The sequence below is a fragment of the Trachypithecus francoisi genome, unplaced genomic scaffold, assembly GCF_009764315.1.
Source record: "Trachypithecus francoisi isolate TF-2019V2 unplaced genomic scaffold, Tfra_2.0 Lachesis_group17, whole genome shotgun sequence".
NCBI classification, from domain to species: domain Eukaryota; kingdom Metazoa; phylum Chordata; class Mammalia; order Primates; family Cercopithecidae; genus Trachypithecus; species Trachypithecus francoisi.
In genome coordinates this window covers 43,142,658-43,161,870 of record NW_022681462.1, presented here as the reverse complement: position 1 = coordinate 43,161,870, position 19,213 = coordinate 43,142,658, and the positions used below count along the sequence as shown (strand labels likewise).

The window sequence follows — 19,213 nt, the reverse complement described above, 5'->3', positions numbered from 1 at the left end:
TCATCCTTTTTTATGGCTGCATAGTATTCCATGGTGTATATGTGCCACATTTTCTTAATCCAGTCTGTCACAGATGGACATTTGGGTTGATTCCAAGTCTTTGCTATTGTGAATAGTGCCGCAATAAACAATGTGTGCATGTGTCTTTGTAGTAGAGTAATTATAATCCTTTGGGTATATACCCAGTAGTGGGATGGCTGGGTCATATGGTACATCTAGTTCTAGATCCTTGAGGAATCGCCATACTGTTTTCCATAATGGTTGAACTAGTTTACAATCCCACCAACAGTGTAAAAGTGTTCCTATTTCTCCACATCCTCTCCAACACCTGTTGTTTCCTGACTTCTTAATGATTGCCATTCTAACTGGTGTGAGATGGTATCTCATTGTGGTTTTGATCTGCATTTCTCTGATGGCTAGTGATGATGAGCATTTTTTCATGTGTCTGTTGGCTGTATGGATGTCTTCTTTTGAGAAATGTCTGTTCATATCCTTTCCCCACTTTTGATGGGGTTGTTTGTTTTTTCTTGTATATTTGTTTGAGTTCTTTGTAGATTCTGGATATTAGCCCTTTGTCAGATGAGTAGATTGCAAAATTTTTTCCCATTCTGTAGGTTGCCTGTTCACTTTGATGGTAGTTTCTTAGCTGTGCAAAAGCTCTTTAGTTTAATTAGATCCCATGTGTCAATTTTTGCTTTTGCTGCCGTTGCTTTTGGTGTTTTAGACATGAAGTCCTTGCCCATGCCTATGTCCTGAATGGTACTACCTAGATTTTCTTCTAGGGTTTTATGGTATTAGGTCTAACATTTAAGTCTCTAATCCATCTTGAATTAATTTTCATATAAGGGGTAAGGAAAGGATCCAGTTTCAGCTTTCTACTTATGGCTAGCCAATTTTCCCAGCACCATTTATTAAATAGGGAATCCTTTCCCCATTTCTTGTTTCTCTCAGGTTTGTCAAAGATCAGATGGCTGTAGATGTGTGGTATTATTTCTGAGGACTCTGTTCTGTTCCATTGGTCTATATCTCTGTTGTGGTACCAGTACCATGCTGTTTTGGTTACTGTAGCCTTGTAGTATAGTTTGAAGTCAGGTAGCGTGACACCTCCAGCTTTGTCCTTTTGACTTAGGATTGTCTTGGCAATGCGGGCTCTTTTTGGTTCCATATGAACTTTAAAGCCGTTTTTTCCAATTCTGTGAAGAAAGTCATTGGTAGCTTGATGGGGATGGCATTGAATCTATAAATCACCTTGGGCAGTATGGCCATTTTCACGATATTGATTCTTCCTATCCATGAGCATGGTATGTTCTTCCATTTGTTTGTGTCCTCTTTGATTTCACTGAGCAGTGGTTTGTAGTTCTCCTTGAAGAGGTCCTTTACATCCCTTGTAAGCTGGATTCCTAGGTATTTTATTCTCTTTGAAGCAATTGTGAATGGAAGTTGATTCCTGATTTGGCTCTCTGCTTGTCTGTTACTGGTGTATAAGAATGCTTGTGATTTTTGCACATTAATTTTGTATCCTGAGACTTTGCTGAAGTTGCTTATCAGCTTAAGGAGATTTTGGGCTGAGACAATGGGGTTTTCTAAATATACAGTCATGTCATCTGCAAACAGGGACAATTTGACTTCTTCTTTTCCTAACTGGATACCCTTGATTTCTTTCTCTTGCCTGATTGCCCTAGCCAGAACTTCCAACACTATGTTGAATAGGAGTGGTGAGAGAGGGCATCCCTGTCTTGTGCCAGTTTTCAAAGGGAATTTTTCCAGTTTTTGCCCATTCAGTATGATATTAGCTGTGGGTTTGTCATAAATAGCTCTTATTATTTTGAGGTACGTTCCATCAATACCAAATTTATTGAGCGTTTTTAGCATAAAGGGCTGTTGAATTTTGTCAAAAGCCTTTTCTGCATCTATTGAGATAATCATGTGGTTCTTGTCTTTGGTTCTGTTTATATGCTGGATTACGTTTATTGATTTGCGAATGTTGAACCAGCCTTGCATCCCAGGGATGAAGCCCACTTGATCATGGTGGATAAGCTTTTTGATGTGCTGCTGAATCCGGTTTGCCAGTATTTTATTGAGGATTTTTACATCGATGTTCATCAGGGATATTGGTCTAAAATTCTCTTTTTTTGTTGTGTCTCTGCCAGGCTTTGGTATCAGGATGATGTTGGCCTCATAAAAAGAGTTAGGGAGGATTCCCTCTTTTTCTATTGATTGAAATAGTTTCAGAAGGAATGGTACCAGCTCCTCCTTGTACCTCTGGTAGAATTCAGCTGTGAATCCATCTGGCCCTGGACTTTTTTTGGTGGGTAGGCTATTAATTGTTGCCTCAATTTCAGAGCCTGCTATTGGTCTATTCAGGGATTCAACTTCTTCCTGGTTTAGTCTTGGGAGAGTGTAAGTGTCCAGGAAATTATCCATTTCTTCTAGATTTTCTAGTTGATTTGCGTAGAGGCATTTATAGTATTCTCTGATGGTGTTTGTATTTCTGTGGGGTCGGTGGTGATATCCCCTTTATCATTTTTATTGCGTCTATTTGATTCCTCTTCTTTTCTTCTTTATTAGTCTAGCTAGCGGTCTGTCAATTTTGTTGATCTTTTCAAAAAACCAACTCCTGGATTCATTGATTTTTTGGAGGTTTTTTGTGTCTCTATCTCCTTCAGTTCTGCTCTGATCTTAGTTATTTCTTGCCTTCTGCTAGCTTTTGAATGTGTTTGCTCTTGCCTCTCTAGTTCTTTTAATTGTGATGTTAAAGTGTCAATTTTAGATCTCTCCTGCTTTCTCTTGTGGGCATTTAGTGCTATAAATTTCCCTCTACACACTGCTTTAAATGTGTCCCAGAGATTCTGGTATGTTGTATCTTTGTTCTCATTGTTTCAAAGAACATCTTTATTTCTGCTTTCATTTCGTTATGTACCCAGTAGTCATTCAGGAGCAGGTTGTTCAGTTTCCATGTAGTTGAGCGGTTTGGATTGAGTTTCTTAGTCCTGAGTTCTAGTTTGATTGCACTGTGGTCTGAGAGACAGTTTGTTATAATTTCTGTTCTTGTACATTTGCTGAGGAGTGCTTTACTTCCAATTATGTGGTCAATTTTGGAATAAGTGCGATGTGGTGCTGAGAAGAATGTATATTCTGTTGATTTGGGGTGGAGAGTTCTATAGATGTCTATTAGGTCCGCTTGGTGCAGAGATGAGTTCAATTCCTGGATATCCTTGTTAACTTTCTGTCTCGTTGATCTGTCTAATGTTGACAGTGGAGTGTTGAAGTCTCCCATTATTATTGTATGGGAGTCTAAGTCTCTTTGTAGGTCTCTAAGGACTTGCTTTATGAATCTGGGTGCTCCTGTATTGGTGCATATATATTTAGGAGAGTTAGCTCTTCCTGTTGAATTGATCCCTTTACCATGATGTAATGGCCTTCTTTGTCTCTTTTGATCTTTGATGGTTTAAAGTCTGTTTTATCAGAGACTAGGATTGCAACCCTGCTTTTTTTTGTTCTCCATTTGCTTGGTAGATCTTCCTCCATCCCTTTATTTTGAGCCTATGTATGTCTCTGCATGTGAGATGGGTCTCCTGAATACAGCAGACTGATGGGTCTTGACTCTTGATCCAGTTTGCCAGTCTGTGTCTTTTAATTGGAGCATTTAGTCCATTGACATTTAAGGTTAATATTGTTATGTGTGAACTTGATCCTGTCATTATGATATTAACTGGTTATTTTGCTCGTTAGTTGATGCAGTTTCTTCCTAGCCTCGATGGTCTTTACATTTTGGCATGTTTTTGCAATGGCTGGTACCGGTTGTTCCTTTCCATGTTTAGGGCTTCCTTCAGGGTCTCTTGTAAGGCAGGCCTGGTGGTGACAAAATCTCTAAGCATTTGCTTATCTGTAAAGGATTTTATTTCTCCTTCACTGATGAAGCTTAGTTTGGCTGGATATGAAATTCTCGGTTGAAAATTCTTTTCTTTAAGAACGTTGAGGCCGGGCGCGGTGGCTCAAGCCTGTAATCCCAGCACTTTGGGAGGCCGAGACGGGCGGATCACGAGGTCAGGAGATTGAGACCATCCTGGCTAACACGGTGAAACCCCGTCTCTACTAAAAATACAAAAAACTAGCCGGGCGAGGTGGCGGGGCCTGTGGTCCCAGCTACTCGGGAGGCTGAGGCAGGAGAATGGCGTGAACCCGGGAGGCGGAGCTTGCAGTGAGCTGAGATCCGGCCACTGCACTCCAGACCGGGGACAGAGCAAGACTCCGTCTCAAAAAAAAAAAGAACGTTGAATATGGCCCCCACTCTCTTCTGGCTTGTAGAGTTTCTGCCGAGAGGTCTGCTGTTATTCTGATGGGCTTCCCTTTGTGGGTAACCCGCCTTTCTCTGGCTGCCCTAAGATTTTTTCCTTCATTTCAACTTTGGTGAATCTGGCAATTATGTGTCTTGGAGTTGCTCTTCTGGAGGAGTATCTTTGTGGCGTTCTCTGTATTTCCTGAATTTGAATGTTGGCCTGCCCTACTAGGTTGGGGAAGTTCTCCTGGATGATATCCTGAAGAGTGTTTTCCAACTTGGTTCCATTTTCCCCCTCACTTTCAGGCACCCCAATCAGACGTAGATTTGGTCTTTTTACATAATCCCATACTTCTTGCAGGCTTGTTCATTTCTTTTTCTTCTTTTTTCTTTTGGTTTCTCTTCTCGCTTCATTTCATTCATTTGATCCTCAATCGCTGATACTCTTTCTTCCAGTTGATCGAGTAGGTTACTGAAGCTTGTGCATTTGTCTCGTATTTCTCGTGTCATGGTTTTCATCTCTGTCATTTCGTTTATGATCTTCTCTGCATTAATTAGTCTAGCTGTCAATTCTTCCACTTTTTTTTCAAGATTTTTAGTTTCTTTGCGCTGGGTACGTAATTCCTCCTTTAGCTCTGAGAGGTTTGATGGACTGAAGCCTTCTTCTCTCATCTCGTCAAAGTCATTCTCTGACCAGCTTTGATCCGTTGCTGGCGATGGGCTGCGCTCCTTTGCAGGGGGAGATGCGCTCTTATTTTTTGAATTTCCAGCTTTTCTGCCCTGCTTCTTCCCCATCTTTGTGGTTTTATCTGCCTCTGGACTTTGATGATGGTGACGTACTGATGGGGTTTTGGTATAAGTGTCCTTCCTGTTTGATAGTTTTCCATCTGACAGTCAGAAGGACTGTCTGTTGGTCTGTTGGAGATTGCTTGAGGTCCACTCCAGACCCTGTTTGCCTGGGTATCAGCAGCAGAGGTTGCCGAAGATAGAATATTGCTGAACAGCGAGTGTACCTGTCTGATTCTTTCTTTGGAAGTTTCCTCTCAGGGGTGACGCCACCCTGTGAGGTGTGGGGTGTCAGACTGCCCCTAGTGGGGGATGTCTCCCAGCTAGGCTACTCAGGGGTCAGGGACCCACCTGAGCAGGCAGTCTGTCCGTTCTCAGATCTCAACCTCCGCGTTAGGAGATCCACGGCTCTCCCCAAAGCTGTCAGACAGAGTCGTTTGTGTCTGCACCGGCCCCCGCTCTTTCCCCTAATGGACTGCAGCTGTGCGCTGTCGCAGAGGTAGAGTCTACAGAGACAGGCAGGCTTCCTTGAGCTGCTGTGAGCTCCACCCAGTTCGAGCTTCCCAGCGGCTTTGTTTACCTACTTAAGCCTCAGCAATGGCGGGGCCCCTCCCCCAGCCTCGCTGCTGCCTTGCGGATAGATCGCCGCAGACGGCTGTGTTAGCAGTGAGGGAGGCTCCGTGGGCGTGGGACCCTCCCGGCCAGGTGTGGGATGTATTCTCCTGGTGTGCCTGTTTCCTTAAAGCGCAGTATTGGGGTGGGAGTTACCCGATTTTCCAGGTGTTGTGTGTCTCAGTTCCCCTGGCTAGGAAAAGGGATTCCCTTCCCCCTTGCGCTTCCAGGTGAGGCGATGCCTCGCCCTGCTTCAGCTCACGCTGGTCAGGCTGCAGCAGCTGACCAGCACCGATTGTCCGGCACTCCCTAGAGAGATGACCCCAGTACCTCAGTTGAAAATGCAGAAATCACCGGTCTTCTGTGTCGCTCGTGCTGGGAGTTGGAGACTGGAGCTGTTCCTATTCGGCCATCTTGCTCCGCCCTCCTTAAGGGCTTTTAAAGCACTTTAGACTTATCCAAAGTTTATGTCTTATTTGTCTAAAAACTGTCATTCTAAATTTAGTGATATTGTTTTAGTCAATTTAGCCTCATGAAAAAAGAAAGAAAGAAACAAAAAAATACGTGATTAGTGAGTTCCTTTGTGTCAGTATTAGGAATGATATATTTTAGCCAAGTTCATTCAGCTTCATGGCTTTCTTAACACTTTACATAGGAAAAAATATACCTCAGCAGGGCATGGTGGCTTACATCTGTAATCCCAGTACTTTGGGAGGCCAAGGTGGGCTGATCCTGGGCAGAGCCCAGGAGTTCAAGCCTAGTCTGGGCAACATGGTGAAACCCTGTCTCCACAAAAAATACAAAATTGGTCAGGCACAGTGGCTTATGCCTGTAATCCTAGCACGTTGGGAGACTGAAGCAAGTGGGTCACTTGAGGCCAGGAGTTTGAGACCAGCCTGGCCTCAACATGGCAAAACATGGCCTGGGCAACATGGTGAAACACCATTTCTACCAAACAAGACAAAACAAAACAAAAATTAGCCAGGTATGGTGGTGCACGCCTGTAGTCCCAGCTACTTGGGAGGCTGAAGCATGAGAACCCCTTGAACCAGGAGGCAGAGATTGCAGTGAGCTGAGATTGCACCACCGCACTCCCGCCTGGGCAACAAAGTGAGACTCTGTCTCAAAAAACAAAAACAGAAACAAAACAAAACCCAAAAAGCCAAAAAAACTAAACAAAACAAAAACTAGCCAGGCATGGTGGCCCACACCTATAGTACCACCCTACTTGGGAGGCTGAGGTGGGAGGATCGCTTGAGGCCCCGGAGGTTGAGACTGCAGTGAGCTATGATCGCACCACTGCACTCCAGCCTGGGCAACCAGAGTGAGACCCTGTCTCAAAATGAACAAACAAACAAACAAAAAACCCAAAACCACCCCTCCTGTGAGAGCCCCTGGGGAGGAGCCTGAACTAGGATAGCTGCAGCTCAGTGGCGTGCTGAGGAGCTGGCCCTATCCTGAAGGCTGAGGAGCTGGCCCTATCCTGAAGCAGCCCAGCCCTCTCCCCGCCCCGCATGGTCTGGGAGGGAGAGTCTGAGGATTGAGGGATGGGGTCCTCCCAGTTCAGGAGACCGCAGGGGCGCCTTTCTTTGTGGAGCATAGAACAGAGCTAGTGGAGGCCTGGGATCCATGCTTGAAAGTAGATCCTTCTCCTTTCCCCACAATCCCACCAACCTTTGGTAGGTTGTCTAAGGAGACAAGGACCAATCCTGGAGTCTCCTCAGGAAGGAATTACAGGCAGAGCCTTGGCACCACCTGCGCTGCAGTGCTGCAGGCATCTCCACACTGACGAGGGCACTGCAGTGTCAGCTGAGCTGGAGAATGTGCAGATAGAGGTTCACTTGGCACAGGAAAACTCCCACATGACAGAGTGGAGCGTGCTTGCAAAGTGTAAGAAATCATTTCATAGCAAGCAGTTTGGCAGAGATTTTCAAGCTAGGAAATTAATTGCCTCTTGATGGAGCATCCATTTAGAGCTGTGAATACAACCAAAAAAGAAAAAAAAAAAATACAAAAACAACCAACTCTTTGCTGCCAACCACTCTCTCTATCAGAGTAGCCTCCAAGTGCATTCGGCATGGGGCTGGTTGGAAGGTGAAATCTTGGCCTGTGGCCAGCTTCTTGCTCCCTTAATCAGCCCACCATGTCTGTGGCTTAACTTAGTGTCAATACTTGAGACCTGGACGTGAGAGCTGATCCCTTAAGGAGGCTTGTTAATTGCCACCCGACCCGCTGAGTCTGAAGGATTAGCCTCTGTAATCTCATTCCTGATGAAGCGTGTTGAGCTCTGGATCCAATTATCTTCCTGTTTTCCTGGCTCACTTAGTGGCCTTAGGCAGCCTGGACAACTCTCTGTCCTGGGTGATTAGATATAATTCCTCCAGGAGGCACAGGATTGGCCCTAGACGATCCCTCCAGTCATTTCTGTGAATTATCTTGGCCTGTTTGGCACCTCTCTGTATGAATTCGCAAAAGCCAGTAAACCCGAAGGAAACGAAACTGTCCATCAGTGCGGCAGGCTCATCTCGCTGGGCGGATGTCATGAGACTCAGCGGCACATCTGTGTTTGAAGGCTCTCAAATTCCACCCTGTAAACAGCTGGAGGAGCTGTCCACATCCAGTAATTCTAGAAGAAGTGTTACATGATTCGTCCTGCCTCTTAATAAAACGACTGAGTCATGGCTGTCCTCCCTGCTCAGGGAGCGTGGCAGGCCCGTCTTTGTTTACCTGGACCCGCCTTTTGTGTTGCTCTTCACTTTTGTGGATGATCTGATGAGCTCTGAGGCAGAACGCAGTGTATAATGTGTAATGATGATGTTCTAGAGGACAAATGAGGGAGTCTCATTCGCTCCAGGTCTCTATGGACAGTCCGCAGGCCAAGAATAAGCCATTAGAATATTTCCACGCTGTGTTTTCCCCTCTGCCATCTGTAATAGATTTTAGATGTTTCAATAATTGGCCGGGCGCGGTGGCTCAAGCCTGTAATCCCAGTACTTTGGGAGGCCGAGATGGGCGGATCACGAGGTCAGGAGATCGAGACCATCCTGGCTAACATGGTGAAACCCCATCTCTACTAAAAATACAAAAAAAAAACTAGCCGGGCGAGGTGGCGGGCGCCTGTAGTCCCAGCTACTCGGGAGGCTGAGGCAGGAGAATGGCGTGAACCCGGGAGGCGGAGCTTGCAGTGAGCAGAGATTGCGCCACTGCACTCCAGTCCGGGTGACAGAGCGAGACTCCGCCTCAAAAAAAAAAAAAAAAAAAAAAAAGAAAAAAAAAAAAAAAGATGTTTCAATAATTTTAAAGGGAAAAAACAGTATGAGTCTGATTGCAGAGTGTGCGTGCACACACACACAGACACACACACACACACACAGTGTGAACACCATCATTGTTCTCTGTGCCGACTTCTGCACCTGTTTCTGGTGACATCACCTTTGTGCACCTCAGTCAAGAGCTCTCTTGTTCCCCTGAAGTTTCCAGAATTGGATCCTGGGCAGGGGGAGTCACCAACTGCCTCTATTTCCAGATGCAGAGACAGAAGACCCAGGTCTTAACATCTGCTTTGTGGCAGTGTCTTGTCATGTGTGGGGACAGCTTCCTCAGAGATGCTCATCCCTGGAAGCTGACAGAGTCTGACAGCCTGCACTGATCTTCACCATAACAGACAGTGACAACTCAGGTTGACTGAGTACATGTTCTATGCCAGTCCCAGCACTAAGAACTTTAAATAGATGATGTCATTCAATATTCACAACATCCCTCATGGCATTCCCATTTTACAGATAAGTAAACTGAAGCTGAGTAATTGGACTGAGGTTAGTTATACAATTAGTGAATTGTATATATAAATGACTAGTGAACCAGGGATTCAAACCCAGGTGCTCTGCTTCCTGAGCCCACGTCAAACAGGTGGTGCTTGGCCCTGTCTGCACGATAGAAACAGCCAGACAATTTTCAAAGCGCCTGCTGTGAAGGCTTTTGCTCAGGCCAATGAGGTCAGCATTTACATCTTCCAGGTGACCCACTGTGCATCTGGGGTTGAGGACTGCTGCACTATGCCTCCTTTCCTGCACCCTGTCTCCTCAAAATTGTTCCCATTAAGCATTTGGTCCCTACCAATCAGGGTTTACGGCTGGCTCATAAGGAAACTGCATCTCAACATTACCTTTCCCCAGGAGGGAGCCAGCTGGGATGAGGCTGGTTTCAGCCAAGTGTAGTGCGGGTTGGGGACAGATACCTGGATAATGAAAATCCTACCCCGACTCCTTCCTCCCACCACCACTCTACAACCATTCTCTCTCTCACCCTGAGTTCTAGTTTTTATCCCCATGATCCACACGAGTGAGGGGCATAGTTGCACCATCATTATCTAAACCAGTGATTCTCAAAGTAAGGTCCTGTGTGTCCCCAAGACCTTTTCAGGTGCTACCTGGAAAGTATATGTCCAACTACGTGCATGTGAGACACTGGATATCCATCATAAACTTCAACCAATACAACATATCACAACAGACAGCACAAAAGCAGATGTGAAAGTGCAGCTATCTTTTATTGAGCCAGATATTAAAACAATGTGAAACAATGCCATTCTTCTCATGAGTTTTTTGAAATTATGATTAGTTTTCATAAAAATTATGCCATATGATAAATTGACAGCTATAGCCTGGACAAACAAAACCTCTCTGGACTCCTCAAAAAAGGTCCAGGGACCATAAAGGTTGAGAGTCACTGATCTAAATCATCTACTATTTTCTCAGGAAGCTCAGTCTCAGCAGATCAGAGGGGAACTAGTAGGACATTGGTTGCATTACATTTATATTACATGTATTATGATTATTATTTTTATCAGAATTTTAGGTAATCTCCGTTTGAGGTGTTTTTGTATTTAGAGAAATACCAGGTGGGTGATCAGATCTAAAATGGAAGAATGTTGTAAGGTCAGCTCACCTTAGAAGGTGTTTGGGAATGCCGGGGAGGATGGTTACTTTTCTACTCACACCCTGAGAGAAGAAACAGCCTTTCCCAGGAAGCATTTACATTGAAGCCCTGAGAGTATTGTGCAAAAGGAGCTGAGCCAGGAATCTGCCAAGAGGCTGAGATGCCTGTCCTGTCCCAGTCCCAACTCACCCGGGCCCCGCCCTGTTGCCCACAACTTCCAGTGCCAGCCCCAGTGAGTGCTTCAGACTGTGACTGCTGTACTCCCCCACCCATCCCAGGACTGGCTCCTGACCGACGGACAGACTGAGCTCTTGGCTCTGCTGCCCTGGCCTTGGCTCCCCCTTGGCCCTCTGGCTTCTGTTTGTACTGGAACCCAGGCTTTTCCTAGTGGACTGTGACAGGCTCCCCTGGCTCTTAGTTCTATGTACTGTCTTTGGCAGGAGTCCCTGTCCCAGCTCCAGCTCCACAGACTTGGACATTGGCCACTTGGCCAGCACTGTGGTCAGGCCAGCCCTGGCTGCATGGGATATCTTGGAGGATTTGGGCAGAGACGATAGGACGGAGCGGTCTGTTTACAGAAGTCCCTCTGTGTCGATTGGCACCTGAATGCAGTTGTCATCTGTGATAGCCATAGGGATTACTTGAAAGCGGGGCATGTCAGGGAGTGAGCTGGACCTGCCCTGGGACTCCAGTGCAGCTGGAATCATGGTGCTATTTGTTTTTTGACACTGCAACCATTCTGCATTAGAAAAACATCCTTTTCATTCTAAGCCTTCATTATTACTCGTGCAGTGAAATACTATGTAAAAAAACAATAATTATTTCTTGCTACCTTTTGCCAAGTCCCTTCCATGTGCCAGGTGAGGTGATTCGTTCATTTTATAATTATTTATTGAACACCTGCAGTGAGCCAGGCATTGCTCTGGGGGCAGTGAACAAAGCAGGCAGAAATTACCTGTCTCAGTGGAGCTTACATTTTTATCTGGGAGGAATCAGACTCTAATAAACAAGTAAATTTCTGGTATGTCAGATGCTGGGGATAAAAATCAAGTGTGGTAAATTGGAAAAGAAGAAGTTAAATAGTCTCTGTGAGCAAATGACAGGATCTTTTATGTAGAAAACCCCAGGATTCTACAAAAAATCTGTTAGAACTAATAAATTCAGCAAAGCTACAGGATAAAAATCAACATGCAGAAATCAGTTGCATTTCTATACGTTAATAATGAAGAATCCAAAATGAAATTGAGAAAACAATTCTGCTTATCATAGCATCAAAAAGAATAAAATACTCAGGAATAGACTTACCCAAGGAGGTAAAGACTTGTACATGGAAAACTACAAAATTGCTGAAAGTAATAAAAAGAGATACAGATACATTGAAAGGCATCCTATGTTCATGAATTGGAAGACCTCATATTGTTAAAATGTCAACACTACTAAAGCAATCTACAGTTTCAATGCAATTCCTATCAAAATCCCAAAGATGATTTTTGCAGAAATAGAAAAACTCATCCTAAAATTCACATGGAATCTCAAGGGACTCTGAATAGCCAAAACAATCTTGGAAAAGAAGAATAAAGTTGGAGGCCTCTCACTTCCTCATTTCAAAATTTACTGCAAAGCTACTGTAATCAAAACTGTGGAACTGGCATAAAGACAGGTGTAGAGACAAACGGAATGGAATAAAGAGCCCCTAGAAATAAAACCTCACATATGTGGTTAGTGATTTCTGGCAAAGGTGTCAAGACCATTCAGTGACGAAAGGGCAATCTTCTCAACAAATAATGCTGGGACAACTGGATATCTATAAGCCAAAGTATGACGTTGGAACTTACCTTACGGCGTATCCAAAATTTAACTCAAAATGGATTAAAGACCTAAATGTAAGAGCAAAAACTAATAAAAAATTCAAAGAAAACATAAAGAAAGGGCTTCATAACATTGGATTTGGCAATGATTTCTTGGATAGAACACCAAAAACACAGGCTTTTGGAAAACATAGGTACATTTTCAGAATAAAAATTATCTAATCATTAAAAACAATTTTAAAAAAAATTTAGTAAAAATTTGTATAAAAATAAACTGGACTACATCAAAATCAAAATCTTTTGTGCGTCAAGGGACACTATCAACAGAGTGACACATGGAATGGGAAAAAATATTTGCATGTTATATATCTGGTAAGGGATTGATATCCAGAATAGATAAAGAACTCCTTCAACTCAACAAGAAAAAACCAAACAACTAGATTTAAAAATGGTTAAAGAGTTGGAGGATATTTCTTCAAAGATATACAAATGACCAATAAACACATAGAAAGATGCCCAACATCGTTAATCATTAGGGAAATGCAAATCAAAACCACAATGAAATACCACTTGGCACCCATTAGGATGGTTACTATTTAAAAAAAAAACAAAAAAAAACCAGAAAAGAACAAGTGTTGGAGACGATGTGGAGAAATTAGAACCCATGTGCACTGCTGGTGGTGATGTGGGAATGTGAAATGATGTAGCCACTGGGGAACGCAGTATGGCATTTCCTTAAAGAATTAAATACAGAATTACAGTGCGATCCAGAAACTCCATTTCTTGGTATATACCCCAAAGAAGTGAAAGCAAGGGCTCAGACAGCTGTTTGCACATCCATGTTAATAGTGGCATTATTCCCAATAGCCAAAAGGTAGAAACAACCCAAATGTCAATTTGGCAGATGAATGGCGTAACAAAATGTGCAAAACGTGTGTAATACATACAATGGGATGTTATTCAGCTTTAAAAGGGAAGGGAATTTTAATACACATGATAACATGGGTGAACCTGGAAGACACTATGCTGAGTGAAACAAGCCAGTCACAAAAAGATAAATGCGGTGTGCTCTTACATGAAGTATTTAGAGTGGTCAAATTCATAGAGATTGGAAGTGGAATGATGGTTTTCTGGGTCTGGGGGAAGGGGCAAATGGGAGTTAGTGTTTAATGGGTGCAGATTTTCAGTTTGGGAAGATTAAGAAGTTCTGGAGATGGATGGTGATGATGGTTGCAAAACACTGTGAATGTACTTAGTGCCAGAGAATTGTACGCTTAAAAATAGTTGAAATAGTTTTATGTTGTGTATATGTTAATTTTTTTAAGTGAAGATGTAAAGGTGCTCGGAAGAGTCGGAGGGACAGGTGGGGGCCTCATGATGAGGTAACATTGGAGCAGATGCCTAAGAGGGGGGGAGCGAGACAGCTGGAGGTCGGTGAACAGCATCCAGGCAGAGGGAACAGCAGTAATGAAGGGCCTAAGGCGGGAGTGTCCTGGGCTTGTTAATGGAGTGACAGGTGCCATGTGGTGTGAGCAGAGTGAGAGAGGAGGACAGAGGTGGTGACAACCAGGGAGGTGGTGAGTCTCTGGAGTATGAAGGGCCTTATGAGGCATTTGATTTTCTTCAGACCGGATAAAATGGAAGGCCTTGGAAGGACTGAGTGAAGCAGGACCTGTCTGACTGGGTCTCTGGGCTGCTGGCTTAGGAATATACTATATGAGAGGCAGGACTGCAAACAGGGAGCTGAGCAGTCAGCAGGGAGAGAGCAGTCACCAGGGAGAGAGGTGGTGCTAGCTGGGACCAGAGTGACTGCAGTCAAGGTGATGAGAAGTGGCAGGAATAGAGATTCTACTGAAGGTCAAGCAGTAGACAGACACTGATAATGGAAGTGGAGTGAGAGATAGGAAAGGAAACACGATTCCCTGGTATTTGGTCTGAGCAAATCAACTAGAAGGATGAGGTCACCATATACTGGGTGGGAAGCCTAGAAGAGATGTTGGGTTAAATCTGGAGCTAGTCTTTAGATGTGATCATCTAAAGATATTTGCAATGTGTAGGGTCAAGGTACGGGGAAGCCATCAGCATAGAGATGAATTTAGAGCCATAAGGCTGGAGGGATCCCCATGGCATGGGTGTTGACAGAGAAGGGGGGGTCCAAAGGTGGAGCCTGGTGCGAAGGACCAGAAAGGAGACTGGAGAGAAGTGGCCATAGAGGTAGGGACAAGTGTAAGAGGGCTCATAAGCATTTTACATACATTACTCCATTAAATTATCATAGCAAATCATAAAGTGTGGTGCTCATTTTACAAGTCAGGGACTAAAATGTAGGTAGAAAAGGTAACTTGTCTGAAGTTCAATAGTAAATGAAGCAGAGGCAGGTTTCAAGCCAGTTGGCCCAATTCCACAGCTGTGTGTGGTGAAACTCCACCCTGCAGTCTTTCTGTTGTGATGGGGACAGAATAGAGGGATGGGAGAATTGAATCTTGTAACTCAAGATGAGTAGGAGACCATCTCTGTCTTCTATGTGTGCACTGTCTTGTGGGCCAGGGGCTAGAGTGCATTCATCCAGGACAGTGGCTCAGAGAGGAGCCGTCAGCATGGGTAGCCCTCCTGGGTGAGCTGGGGTTGACACTGGCCACGGAGGCTGCACAGAGCGCAGCACTGACCTTCTGTGTGTATGGGGGGTTGAGGGAGGCTGTCCTCATGATAGCACCTGGGGAGAAGCCACACCGCTTCAAGGAGTTGGGGCAGGTGTCCTATTTTGGGGCTGTCCAAATAGGGTAGCATAGAATGCGGGTAGCATTAGTGGTTTCCAGTGGCTGCCTTCCTGCCACAAGACAAAGCTGGTCTTGGGCTTGTGAGCCGAGTTCAACTATTGGAAACTCCCAATGGGACCAGCCAGCAGGCAGGAGTTTCATGCAGGTAGAGAAGGCAGGGTTAGGATTCATGTTGGCAGCAGCGGCCATGCCCAGTTGGGGTCGCGACTTCTGGGCCACATTGAACCTGAAACACTGCAGTGTTTTTTCCTTTGATTCCTGGCACCGGGGCCAACTTGGCTCTTACCAGTTTTCCAAGTCTGCTTTTCTACCTTCTACTGATGCTGTGAGGCTTGGATAGATGAGTCAGTTACAGATATACACTATACAAAGATGCACAAACCATCACTGGGAAAAATGCTGAAAAATTTCTCATTATCCAAAGTAATGCATGTTCATTACAGGAATGTTAAAAATACAGACAGGTGGAGACACATACACAACTGCAAAATTCTGTTGTACAAAAATAACTGGTAACAGGCTTACATATCCCAATCTGGTCTTTTAAAATGTATCATATATGAATTTATACTTATATTGTTTCTAAAAGGGCATATGGGATAGTCATAGTACAATTTTCTCACCATCGTGCAATGGTTATGGGTTTCTGATTTTGCAGTCAGATAGAACAGGGTTCATGACTGGCTCCTTCACTGAGGAGCCCTGTGGCCTTGGGCTAGTTTTTGAATTCTTTGCATCTCAGTTTCTTTCTCTGTGAAGGGTGGATGATAACAATACTTACCTTAAAGGGTTGATGTGAGGCTGAAATGGCGTAACACATGTTAAGTTGTCCAGACAGTGTTTGGGCACGTAGGAAGTGCTGAATGAACGCTCAGCGGTAGTACTGCTTGACCATCCAGTTTTTAAGTAGTCATGTGGTATACTTACCTCTCACAATGTTGAATAATTGGAACAATATTTGCTCATGGGCCAAAAATTATAAGCAACCATTAATTTCCATTAAAATGAATATAGAATGCTGCATAAAAGTAAGCTTGTATATCAAGCTGGTAATGTCAATAAGATACATTCATTATTACCTGCCACCAATATCAATCAATTCTGTAATTACACTAATAATCATAAACATTTTCAAAGTAAGTAGGAATTTGGTAGTAAGCATGTGCTGCCGGGGGAAGAGGTATTAAATTTGAGGCAAGAATTTGGAAAATCCTACACTGTCAGGGTCCTGCAATAATATCGTGAAAAGAGAAAAATATCTTTAGACGGAGCTGCGGGAATGTCACCTTTCATCAATCCTGCACTGGACTTCCCTGGAGTATTCAAAGGCCCTTGGAGATAGCAGAAGTACATGGCTACAGCCTTTGTTACAGAATACTCCCAGGATCTGTGCAGCTGGCCTACTATGTGGCCCCTGGAACGAGCAAGAATTAAGAAGGGCCACGCATGGAGGACATGGTCGGAGGGTTAGATTTTCTTGCAGTGGTAACTGGAGTCATTGGAGGTGTTCGCTATGGTGCAGGGAGAGAGGAGGGAAGAAGGAACACAACATGATGCTTAGTTTAAAAATGTTGTAGTACCTTGATCCACATTTGCAGATTGATTCAAAACATATATGGAAATGCAAAAGACCTAGAAGAGTTAAAGCAGTTCTAAAAAAGGACAAAGTTAGAAGACTCACTATATGACTTCAGCCCTTATATTATAAAGCTGCTCAAGATCATGGGGTATTGGCATAAGGAAAGACAATGAGATCAATGGAATGGAATGGTGAGTCCTGAAAGAAACTCATACATATATGACCAATTGAGTTGCAAAGACAATTCAATGAGAAAAGCAGTGTCTTTGCAATAAACGATGCTGGAACAAGTACATAAACGTACAAGAAAAAAGTTAACTTTCATCCCTACCTCATGCTACACACAAAACTAATTTGAGACACATTAGACGCCTAAACAGAGACTCAAAAATTACTACATTTGTAGAATAATAGAGGAGAATGTCCTATTAGGATAGGCAGGGGTTCTTAGAGGAGACTCAAAAATCACTTGAACATGTAAAAGAAAATATGTTAATGAACTGTCTACATTAAAATTAAAAACTGCTGTTCATCAAAAGACACCATTAAGAGAATAAAAAGGCAATGTACAAAGTAGGAAAAAACCTGTAATGCATTTATCTGATAAAAACTTGTGCCCAGATATAAAGGATTTGTGCCCATACTATATAAAAATCCCTAGAACTTGGTGATAAAAAGACAAACAGTCCAATTTTAAAAATGTGGCAAAAGACATGAACACTTACAAATGGCTGTTAAGCATATGAAAATGTGCTAGTATCTCTAGTCATCTGAGAAATACATCTTTAAACTCTAGTGAGATAACATTATACTCCCTCCAGAATAGCTAAAATTGGACAAGACTGACAATGCTGGTAGGATGTGGAGAAACTGGAACTCTCATTCATTGTTGGGAGGAGTGTAAAATCGTACAACCATTTTCAAAAACTGTTTGGCTATTCCTTACAAAACTAAACCTACACTTTAACCCCGCAGCTGCATTCGTAACGATTTACAAAAGAGAAACAGACACATGTCCCAAAAGATTTGTACACAAATGTTTATGTCAACTTTGTTCATAAGAGCCTGAAACTGGAAGCCACCCAAATGTTCACTAAAGGGTTTCGTTTAGACAAATTATGAACTATTCATAGATGGAAACCACTCAGATTATGAACTATGGATATCCTTAGTTTAACATAGATACCTCTTTTGCATGGAAGAAGGCAGACCCTGAAGAGCATATACTGTTTCCGGCTTGTGTGACTTCAAGAACAAGCCAAACTAGTGGGTGGTGATACAAAAAGAAGTGTGAAGCTGGGGGCGATAGTGACTCATGACTGTAATCCCAGCACTTTGAGAGGCTGAGGCAGGAGGATTGCTTGAGACTAGGAGTTTAAGACCATCCTGGGCAACATAGTGAGACCTTTGTCTCCAGAAAAAAAAAAAAAATTAGCTGTCTGTGATGGCAGACCTGTCATCCCAGCTACTCAAGAGACTGAGGCAGGAGGATCCCTTGAGCCCAGGAGTTTGAAGCTACAGTGAGCTACAATCACACCACTGTACTCCAGCCTGAGCTATGAAGTAAGACTCCATCTCTAAGAAACAAAGAAAAGAGAACAGTGGTTGCCTGTGAAGGTGGGTACTAACTGCAGAGGGGCATGGTGATGCCTGCTGGGGGAAGGGAATGCCCTGTGCTCTTGATTGATGTGATGGTTACACAGGTAGATAAATGAACATAACTCATGTGCTTAGGCTCTGTGCATTTCACTGGCTGTAAATTTTACCTTAATAATAACTGATAATGAAAAGCTCATAGTGGCTGATGTTTGGGGCAGGGTGGACACAGGAGGCCAGTCAAGAGGCTGTTACTATAGTCCAGGGCACAAGAGTGTGTTGAAGAGATGTAAAAAGTGGCCAGACTTGGCCAGGTGCAGTGGTTCATGCCTGTAATCCCAGCACTTTGGGAGGTGGAGGTGGGCAGATCATGAGGTCAGGAATTCGACACCAGACTGGCCAGCATGGTGAAACACCATGTCTACTAAAAATACAAACAAATTAGCCAGGTGTGGTGGCATGCACCTGTAATCCCAGCTACTTGGGAAGCGGAGGTAGGAGAATCGCTTGACCCTGGGAGGCCGAGGTTGCAGTGAGCCAAGATCGCACCACCGCATTCCATCCTGGGTGACAGAATGAGACTCCATCTCAAAAAAATAAATACAAAAAAAAAAAAAAAAGAAGTGGCCAGACATGGGGTCTTTTGGAGGGAAGGCCAGGGCTGGTTAGCCCAGGAGCTGAGAGTCTTGCTTAGAGCTGGCAAAGGAGGCCGTGTGGGCTAACATCAGAGGAAAGACAGCTCAGATGTAAAAATAGAAAAACATACATTTTTTTCAGAGTTTATAGCAGATTATTACATGACAATGATCTGTTACATCAAGTGCTCTGCAAAGCAAAG

The 19,213-nt window shown here is 43.8% G+C and overlaps 1 protein-coding gene across 1 annotated transcript in view; it reads left to right on the top strand.

The window, feature by feature from the left end:
• LOC117062215 (acyl-coenzyme A oxidase-like protein) overlaps positions 1-19,213 on the top strand; it is a 389,661-nt gene that overhangs the window by 39,394 nt on the left and 331,054 nt on the right. The window lies entirely within an intron of this gene.